The following is an 11,361-nucleotide window of genomic DNA, read 5'->3' on the forward strand; positions in this document are numbered from 1 at the left end:
TCATTCAAAATAAAATATTTACACCCAAAAACTTTAAAGTATGAAATGTTGGGCTATTTGTTATTCCACACCTCATAAGGAGTTTTGAAAAGTAATGATATTACTAGAACTCTATTTATAATATAGCATGCCGTATTTATGACTTCGGCCCAAAAATATTTGGGTAGGCTATTTTCATTTAATATGGTTCTAGTAATTTCTTGTAAGTTTCTATTTTTTCTTTCTACTACTCCATTTTGTTGAGGATTTCTTGGAGTAGAGAAGTTATGGTTGTATCCATTAGATTTATAAAATTCTTGGAAATCATGGTTTTGAAACTCACCATCGTGATCACTTCGAATTGACGAAATCATAAAATATTTTTCATTTTGAATAAGTTTACAAAACTTAGAGAAATACCTAAAGCAATCATTTTTGTATGCTAAGAAGTAAGTCCAAGTATATCTATTATAATCATCAACAATATCAAAGGTATATTTGCTACCTCTTAGACTTGATGTAGCAATTGGACCAAACAAGTCCATATAGATCAATTGCAATAGTCTAGAGGTGCTTATTTGATTCTTTGGTTTGAAACTACTTTTTATTTATTATCCTAGTTGACATGCATCACACATATTATCTTTAACAAACTTAATGTGAGAAATTCCTCTTACAAGTTCTTTAGATAAGATTTGAGAGATTAGTTTCATGCTAACATGACCTAATCTCCTATGCCAAAGCCAAGCATAGTCATTCAAGACCGAAAAACATATTTCATTGTAAAGATTATTAATGTCAATAGTGTATACATTATTTTGTTTTAGTGTAATCATATATGTGTTTTTGTATGATTTTTCAATAATGCAAACATTAGATTCAAATTTAACAATATATCATTTATCACACAATTGACTAATGCTCAATAGGTATGCTTTAAGCCATCAACCAATAATATATCTTTAATAAAAAGGTTGGATTTGTTACCTATGGTTCCTTTGCCAATGATTTTACCCTTGTTGTTATCTTCGAAGGTGACATATCCTTCGTCTAAGTAAGTGAGCTTAGAGAATTGAGATGGATCTCCGGTCATATGCCTTGAGCATCCACTATCAAGGTACCATCTCTTGCTCCTAGCTTTTGATGGTACATTTTTCTAATCTTCAATGGTCATTAGTACATAGTGAGCAACTTGCTCGGTGATGGTAGGCTTCTCTTCTTCGGATGCACTTGAGTCGTCCCATGTCGCTTTAAGTGCCTTCTTCTTTGATTGTTTTTTCTTGGCTAAGAGACATTCGCTCTTGTAATGTCCCGACTTCTTACATTCGTAGCATATTACTTGATCTTTCTAGGGTTCAAATTTATTTTTAGTGACATTTTTAAATTTGTTCCTTTTTATGAATTTTTTGAATTTCCTTATTAAGAGTACCAAGTCTTCATCAAGGTCCTCATCACTTGAGTTTTCTTTCAAGTGGTCATCTTGAGTTTTTAGTGTTATATCCTTCCTGTTCTTTGGAAGGGTGTCCTCAAGCTCTTCATGAGCTTTACAAGTCATCTTATAGGTCATTAGTAACCCAATTAGTTCTTCGAGAGAAAACTAATTTAGGTCTTTGGCCTATTGAATGACCATGACTTTAGGGTCCTAACTCTTTGGAAGGGAGTCCTTTTAGACCATTGATGATATCCGTAAATCGGGTGTATATGTCTCCAATGGTCACACTCGGTTTCATTCGAAATAACTCATAAGTATGCACTAAAAGATTAATTTTTGACTCCTTCACTCTACTAGTGCCTTCATGAGTCACTTCGAGTGTGTGCTAAATATCAAAAGCAGTTTCACAAATAGACATATGATTAAACTCATTTTTATCTAAGGCACAAAACAAGACATTCATAGCCCTTGCGTTTAAAGCAAAAGTCTTCTTCTCCAACTCATTCTAATCGTTCAGAAGACTTTTGAAAGCTATTTTCTACAATATTTCATAATTCGGAATCCATTGAAATTAGGAAGATCCTCATTCAAGTCTTCTAATATGTGTAATCCTTCCCATTGAACATGGGCGGACTATTGAATCTCGGATTTTGATGATGAAACTAATTGATGAGTATTTATGATTTAATCTGCATTTTGAGTGACACAGGATGCTTCGATCAGGGAGAGACAATTAAAGCTGGAAAAATCATGTTGGGCCAAAGGAAAATATGTCAGAAGATTAGACTTCGGGCTATAGATTCGGGCATCGGGCCAAGAAGAGCAGATATTATGCCAAGGATATCGGAGTTGCGAAGTCAACTGGCTAATTGGGCAATAGGCCGCAAGAGAGGACGATGAGCCGAAGAATTGAACGAAGCGTCGAGGGACTAATGACATATCAGACAATATGATTAATGCTTAGTATTAATTTTCTAGATCGAAGTGTGTTTTTACATGTGTAGAATTAACTATAATAGCAAGGCATAAAACAAAATGAAGTCCCGGAGTCAAGGACGTAATTTCGTTAGGAGATCAAGAGTTCATCGGAAGTCCGGACGTTCATCTAAAGTTTTGTTGGAACCAGCCGAGAAGTCTTGGAGCTTGCTAGAGAAGCTCATCGGAACTCGGCAAGAAGATCGTCATGAAGTCCAAGAGCTTGCCGGGAGTCCGTTGGAACATTGCTGAGAGTTCGTTGGAACTTCGTCGAAAGCTCGTCGGAAGAAACTAGACTTATGGACTTGTTTAGCTTAGAATATATCTTAGAAAATATAATTAGCACGTAATTAGGTTTAGATTTGGGTCAACCCAATTAGGGGCTAGTTGAGCCCATGTAAGGACTATGTTGGGCCCAATGAAAGGCCCAAACAGTGCCCCAAGAGGTGACACCATCGTGGCATAATCTCCGAGACTGTGTCAGGCGGTGGTACCGTTGGTCTGGACAATGGTATCACCCAGACACAGCCTCCGAGAGGCTACAAGCGGTGGTACCGCCCAGCGCAGGTGGTGGTACCACCCGTGCCCGAGAAACCTGGGATGAGATGTTTTTAGGCTCCAAGTTTGAATCAACTTAAAGCCTATAAATGCCCCTCTCATCATTGGTTAAAATACATAAACACAAAGAGTTTTAAAGTGAGAAAACACTATAGAAACCACTTGAAAATTCTCTCCTCTAGCTTAAACTTAGAAATCAGTTTAGAGAAGAGTGTGTGTGCTTGTAAAGGTTGACTCCTAAACCTGTGAAAAGAAGAAGAGGAGTGTAAGACGGAGGTTAATCTTTGCCTTTTAAAGGAAGATCGATAGTGGATGCTGGTGGCCTCGACGGAAGAGGAATCGGAGGAGTGGATGTAGGTCACCATGACCGAACCACTATAAAAATCTGGTTTGTGTTTTATTTGTGCAATCTACTTTAACTGCAAACCTCTTTACTTGCTTTACATCTACTACGCTCTTCCATATGCTTTCAAGTTAAGTTTTCGAAATCGGTTTTTCATCGGAAATAGATTTAATCGAAATAAAGTTTTAAACCGACGTTATTTTACCGCTGCTATAATTCATCCCCCCTCTTAGTGCCGACTCTTGATCTTAATGATTGATATCAGAGCCTCATTTTCTCATTTGGTTTAACATCTAAAGAGAAATAACCCCTTTTGGCTTTTAAGATGGTCACTCTCTCATTCATCCTCCTTTTTTTAATAGGACGGACTGCATTTATTGGAAAACTCAAATGAGAGTTTTTTTGCTTTCATTGAATCTCGATTTATGGCACAAAGTCGAATTTGGTTTTCAAAGGTCTTCTCTTCCAATAAACCAATGGAATGATTTGGAGAAGATGATGTTTTCTCTAAATGCTAGAGCTATGAATGCTCTAATTTGTGCCTTAGATAAAAACGAATTCAATCGGGTTTGTTTGTACGAAATGGCTTTCGATATTTGACACATTCTCAAAATCACACACGAAGGCACGAATAAAGTTAAAGAGTCTAAAGTCAATCTTTTATTGCATGATTTTGAATTTTTTCAATTGAAACCAAGTGAAACCGTTGTTGACATGTACACCCATTTTACGAATGTTGTCAACGGTTTAAAAGCACTGTTGGGGAATCATGGGGGGGCAACATCATATGTGCAGCGGAAGAACAAGAAAACAAAAATCCCCGATTCCCAAAAAGATGTTCGTCGTCATGCGAAGATTGGTGCGCAAAAATCCGCAAAACACAAAACTGCGTATAGATATTGTGTTACCTAGGGAGATCGTATATCCCTGTTTCCTTGCAGATCCTTAGGAGAGGGTGAAGGAGGTCAAGCGTCCTCCTCTCTAGCGGTGATCCACACAGCAGGGTTGCGACGACGCTCCTCAAAACTCCAGACCTACTCTGAGGTGGAGAGGGAGAGGAGAATAGGAAAGGCAAGCAAAGACTCTAGCCTATGAGGCTGTGAATCCCTCCTATTTATAGAGATCCCATGTCAAACCCTAATGGGTCCTTCCCTAGTGGGTATTGGATCTGCATCCAATAAGACAAGGGCTCCGTCGGATATCTCATATCCGAACCTCTACTCATCGCAATGCCTACCATATGTGTGTGACCCTCTAGGCCCAATATCGAGCTGGCCGTGAGTTATACCTATCAAAACTCCTTCTAACTCAGTGAATTATTATCTCTGTAATAATTCACTCAACTCATCGACTACGGACGTACTAGGCCACTACGCCGTAGTCCCCAGACGATACAGGAGAATCCAATCTATTGGACCTGTTTGTCCTCAGTTACCATGTACTTATAGTCCCTCATCCATCTAATATCCCAGAGACCGTATATCGGGCATGGTGCTGTCAGACCCATACGGTTTCTACTCGAGTCTCGCTCTAATCGGATTCTCCCGGAGAACTCTTTCTCTCTCAACCCGAATGACCCTGGCCAGGGATTTGTCTGAGCAAGAACACATGGGATATTCCTCTCATGACGCCGAGAGTGGATGATCCTCTGTCGACACTCAATAGCCCTCGTAAGGTCGACTACCACTCCCAATGACCAGCTGTACTAGATCTGGGACAGCCAAACCTATAAGTCTGGTATCAAAGAGTGGAGCACTCATACAGGACATCCTTGGTGTCTCAAGTCTAAGGACCAGATACACCACTAGGACTACGGAATCGCTGTTTGACAATAAGGCATCATCAACCATCCAGCATTCCGTAAGCGGATCAATCAGTGAACTCATTCTCCAATGAGCACCTGTACTGTATCCCTAGTGTCCCTACACGAGCAGCTATGAGACCAGCTGCATCCATCATATGGACGGGTATACAGCACACCAGTCTATCTGGTTATCACGATGTCCCTCTTGAGTAACTTATGACCGGGATTATTTAGGATATGTGTTTAAAGGTGAATCGATCTCATTATCGTGATCTCATCACGATCCGATTCCCATTGCACAAATCCAAGGACATCACAATATATATATGCATTTATGCAATAGTTATAAAGTGATATACGCCAAAATATAATAAGCAAAAAGATTCTGTATCAAGTCACACGTGCCATCACTCACGTGATTGGCTTGCTAGGCACCTATGACTAGCAATCTCCCACTTGACCTAAAGCCAATCACCTATGTGTCTGATCCCCATCAGACCCCTGTGACGCTCAAAGACAATCTGACAACGGCTTTGTTAGTGGATCTGCAATGTTATCTTCGGATGGAACTCTTTCCATTACTACATCTCCTCGGGTTACGATCTCTCTTATAAGTTGGAACCTCCTCAGAACACTTCTGATGAGACTCGGGTTCCCTTATTTGAGTAATCACCCCATAGTTGTCGTAATATAAGGAAGTCGACTTGTCGCTATCTGTATCGACTCCCAAATCTGTGATGAACTTCTTCACCCAGACTCCCTCCTTTGCTACATCTGATGCCGCAATGTACTTCGCCTCTGTGGTCGAGTCAGCAGTGGTATCTTGCTTAGAACTCTTCCAGCACACTACTCCTCCATTCAAGGTGTACACATACCCTGAATTCGACTTGCTATCATCGACATTAGACTGAAAACTTGAGTCAGTGAAGCCTTCAACCTTAAGGCTATTACCTCCATATACTAGTAAAAGATCCTTAGTCCTTCTCAAATACTTAAGGATACACTTTACTGCTTTCCAGTGCTCCAAGCTTGGATCCGCCTGATACCTGCTCGTGACACTCAGAGCATGCGCTATATCAGGCCTAGTATATAGCATGGCATATATGATATACCATATTGCTGAGGCATAAGGTATCATATCCATGTTCGCCCTTTCTTAGAATTTTCAATGCCAAACCTTTTGACAATGGTTTCTATGTACCTGGACTGGGACAAGCCAAGCATCCTCTTGGATCTATCTCTATAGATTCTAATCCCCAAGATATAGGATGCTTCCCCTAAGTCCTTTATGGAGAAGTGTCTAGATAACCAAGTCTTTACTGTGGATAGCATTCCTACGTCATTCCCAATGATGAGGATATCATCCACATATAACACCAAAAAGGTGATAGCGCTCCCACTTACCTTTCTGTATACACAAGGCTCATCTTCGTTCTTAACGAAGTCATAAGATCTGATTGCCTCATCAAACTTATGTTCCAACTTCGGGAAGCTTGCTTTAGTCCATAAATGGATCTAAGCAACCTACACACCTTATCTGGGCAGTTCTTGGACACGAATCCCTCAGGTTGCATCATATACGCCTCCTCCTCGAGGTTCCCGTTGAGGAATGCAGTTTTCACATCAATTTGCCAGATCTCATAATCATAGTGTGCTGCAATAGCTAATAGAATTCTGATATATTTTAGCATTGCTACGGGTGAGAAAGTTTCATCGTAGTCAACACCTTGCCTTTGACGATACCCCTTAGCCACTAGCCTTGCTTTATAGGTCTCTACCTTTCCATCTACTCCGATCTTTTTCTTAAAGATCCACTTGCAACCGATGGGTACAATACCTTCGGGCGCATCAACTAGGTTCCAAACCTTATTGGAGTACATAGAATCCATCTCAAAATTCATGGCTTCTTTCCACTTCCCGGAGTCTATACTCATAATAGCCTCCTCGTAAGTCTGAGGATTAATATCCTCAGCATCCTCTCCTCTAATATGTCCCACATATCTCTCAGGAGGATGAGATACTCTATCAGACCTGCGTAAAGTTGAAACTTGTGTATTAGGTACCTGAACATACTCGGGCTGTAGAGTAGTGCTTGAGCTTGGTTCTCTAACTTCGCTCAACTCTATTATTCTCCCACTGTCTCCGTCAAGAATGTGTTCCTTCTCAAGGAACACTGCTCTCTTAGCTACAAAGACCTTTTGGTCCTCGAGATGACAGAAATAATACCCACAAGTTTCCTTGGGGTATCCCACAAATTTGCATCGCTTTGTCCTTGATTCTAACTTATCGGGGTTGTGTCTTCTAACATGGGCAGGGCAGCCCCAAATCTTAACAACCTTAAGATCAGGCTTCTTCCCTTTCTATATCTCATATGGTGTAGACACTACCGACTTAGTTGGAACTCTGTTCAGAAGGTAAGCTACGGTTTCTAGGGCATATCCCCAGAATGAGATGGGTAGGTCAGCGAAACTCATCATGGACCGTACCATATCTAATAATGTATGATTTCTCCTTTCAGAGACACCATTGAGCTGAGGTGTATAAGGAGGTGTCCAATGGGATAATATCCCATGGTCCTTGAGGAACTGAGTAAACTCTGTACTTAAGTATTCACCTCCTCGATCTGATCGAAGAGTTTTGATACTCTTTCCAGTCTGGTTCTCCACCTCATTCTTATACTCTCTGAATTTCTCAAAGGCCTCGGACTTGTACTTCATTAAGTACATATATCCATACCTTGAGAAATCATCAGTAAATGTAATGAAGTAGGAGTAACCTCCAATGGCATGAGTTGACGTGGGTTCACATACATCACTATGTATGAGTTCTAACAACTCATTGGCTCTCTCTCCAGTTCTACTAAATGGAGATTTGGTCAGTTTTCCACGAATGCAAGGCTCACAAGTTGCATATGACACATAGTCGAATGGATCTAGATATCCATCATTTAGCAACTTTTGAATCCTTCTTTCATGGATGTGACCTAGCCTACAATGTCACAGGTATGCATTGTTCAACTCATCTCGTTTCCTTTTGGACACATTTACATTCATGATATGTGGAGTGGTGTCTAACATAAATAAACCAGTATACAATGTTCCTTTCGTGATGATCTTATCATCTAATAATATCGAACAACCATTGTTCTCAAAAACAAATTTATATCCACTAACTGTTAAACATGAAATGGAGATAATATTTTTTATAATAGAAGGAACAAAATAACATGCATCTAATGCAATAAAAGCTCCACTAGGCAGATGTAGGGCGACCTCGCCAACAGCTAATACAGCAACTTTTGCTCTATTACCCATCTTGAGGTCCATCTCGCCTCTCTCTAGTCTCCTAGGCCTTGCCAGAACCTGCAACGAATTGCATATATGATAAGCACTACCGGTATCCGATACCCATGTGTTATCATAAGAGTCTGACAAATGGAGACTGATCATGAATGTACCTGAAGTTTCATCAAGCTTTTGTTTCGCCCTTTCTGCAAGGTACTCTTTGCAGTTTCTCTTCCAATGCCCATCTTTACCACAGTGGAAGCACTGGCCTTTGTCCTTTGTTGGGTCTTTCTTAGCAACCTTTGCTTTACCTTGTTTGCCCTTACCCTTTCCCTTCTTAAGGGACCTTTCCACTTTCCTTTTCTTTCTGGTCTCACCAGTGTAGAGAACTGGCTTCTCTTTCTTAATAGTACTCTCTGCCTCCCTCAACATATTGAGGAGCTCTGGGAGAGTCACCTCAAGCTTGTTCATATTAAAATTCATTATGAACTGTGAAAAGGAATCTGGTAGGGACTGAAGCACAATGTCCACACACAAGTTATCCTCTAGGACCATTCCTAGACCTGTGAGTTTCTCTATCCACTCAATTATCTTTAGGACATGGTTCTGAACCGGTGTCCCCTCAATCATCCTAGCGCAGAAAAAGGCTCTTGGATATCTCATATCGTTGAGTCCTTCCCTGTTCCTCAAATAATTTGCGGACATGTAGGAGAATGGATCTGGCATCCATCTTTTCATGTTGTCTCTGTAACTCTGGAGTCATAGAGCCCAACATATAGCACTGAGCAAGAGTGGAGTCATCAATGTACTTCACGTAGCGAGCGATCTCATCCTCGCTTGCCCCTTCTTCGGGCGTAGGCATCACTGTATCAAGAACGTACACGATTTTCTCCGCTGTGAGAATAATTCTCAAGTTACGGAGCCAATCCGTATAATTTGGACCAGTGAGGCGGTTGACATCAAGTATGCCACGTAAGGGATTTGAAAGCGACATTTTCTGAAAATAAAGATGTAGCAGAAATGAATAACATGCAGATTTTGCAAGAAATAAACTATCAAGATATGGACTTCTATCTTAATATGCTCCCACTATTTTACTAACGAGTCACGCGACACCCTCAACACGTGAAACGGAAGTCTCCGGCAGACTTCTAGTGGGGATCAGGATCCAATCAGCGTCTTAGTGTAACCTCGAGGGACTCGACCAATCACACTAAGCCTAAAAGGTAGGCAACTCTTATCGATCACAACTCCTTGTGATTCCCGTCCTATTCGGCCTCCGAATCACCATGGCCTCGAGGGACTCGACCAACCATGATGCTCGGTTAAGTCAACACCTTCGTTACAAGATGAGTCTGATTTGATGATATACCCTCGAGGGACTCGACCAAGCATACCATGCCCTCAAGTCACCGGTGACATCTCTATGTCGTAAGCAAGATAGCGAATCGGGATATAGGTGAGTCTCGAGGGACTCGACCAACTCAACCTACACCGGGAATCGGTTCCTACTCATAATGATGGAAGGCCACGTGGGTCAATCTAATTGCCTCACGTTTACCGACTTAATATTATCGAGAGATGTTTCTATACTTTGGTCTCCTAATATGACATGTCACACATATACATATTTAATATATATCTACATCGCATGCAAATATATATACATATCTAGTATGTGTATAAGCAATCACATCAGATGATCATGGACCACAACCTAATATGATTAGGCCCGAGCCAGTAGGCCTAATCACTCACATCAAGATCTATGTGTGCAACGGTGCATCTCCATGCCCTGTGATCGTCCATCTCGTCCTCGTCGGTTCCGTCGACATCTTGATGCATCTCCATGCATCACGATCGTCCGTCTCGTGGGTCCCGCTATCACATCCACGCTCCCGCTGCGCCTCCTCATGTGATTACAACTTAATCATAGGCACGCAGGCCCGACAATAAATGAGAAATATAATGGAGGTTCGCAGACCTCAATAATAATAATCACAAGTACACACATCACACGGTCCATGATCATCCGTCCACACATCATACATCACATGTATAAATAATCATCATCATGTAGGACTACTAGATAATAATAAAAATAATAATCAACTAAACCTTTTAATTAATTAATATTTTTCTGAAATCAGGGACATGTAGGGAATTTTGGAATTTATAGGGGTATTTTCATAATTTGGACAAAAGACAGAAACTGGAATTTCTTAAATTCCGAGGGGTAAAATTATCTTTTTCCCAGAAAACCCTAATGCCCTACTATCCTTTGCTGCTGCTGCCGCCGCCGCCACCCTGCTAGCGGCGGCCTGTGCGGCGGGGCGAGGGCACTGCCCTCGCCTGCAGGCGGCACGCCCGCTGGCAGCGCTGCCGCTGCAGGTGGGCTCCCCCGCGGGCGCCGCTACCTCCGCAGGCGGTGCTGTCCAGCCGGGCGGGCACCCCTGTGGGGGGGGGGGCGGTTTCGCCCGCAGGAGCAACAGCGGCAGGCGTCGCTGCCCTGCGGCGGCAGGCGCCGCTGCCCTGCGACGCCTCTGCCCGTGGGCTGCCAGCCCCGCGCAGCAAGGCTGCTGCAAGCAGGCCGCCGGCCGGCTACTGCAGACGCAGCCCCTGTGCTGCCCGCCTTCGGCTGCGCTTCACGCACGTAGATCGAGGGCAACAACTATTGCTGCCCTTTCTCGCTTTTGCGTCAACGATTTTGACGTCAAAATTCTTCCTAAACACAACACACGCAGTTCAAAACCAATCATTCGTACGAACAACCTGGCTCCGATACCACTGTTGGGGAATCATGGGGGGGCGACATCATATGCGCAGCGGAAGAACAAGAAAACAAAAATCCCCGATTCCCAAAAAGATGTTCGTCGTCGTGCGAAGATTGGTGCGCAAAAATCCGCAAAACACAAAACTGCGTATAGAGATTGTGTTACCTAGGGAGATCGTATATCCCTGTTTCCTTGCAGATCCTTAGGAGAGG

The sequence above is a fragment of the Musa acuminata genome, chromosome BXJ1-9 (genome assembly GCF_036884655.1).
Source record: "Musa acuminata AAA Group cultivar baxijiao chromosome BXJ1-9, Cavendish_Baxijiao_AAA, whole genome shotgun sequence".
In the NCBI taxonomy this organism is placed as follows: Eukaryota; Viridiplantae; Streptophyta; class Magnoliopsida; order Zingiberales; family Musaceae; genus Musa; species Musa acuminata.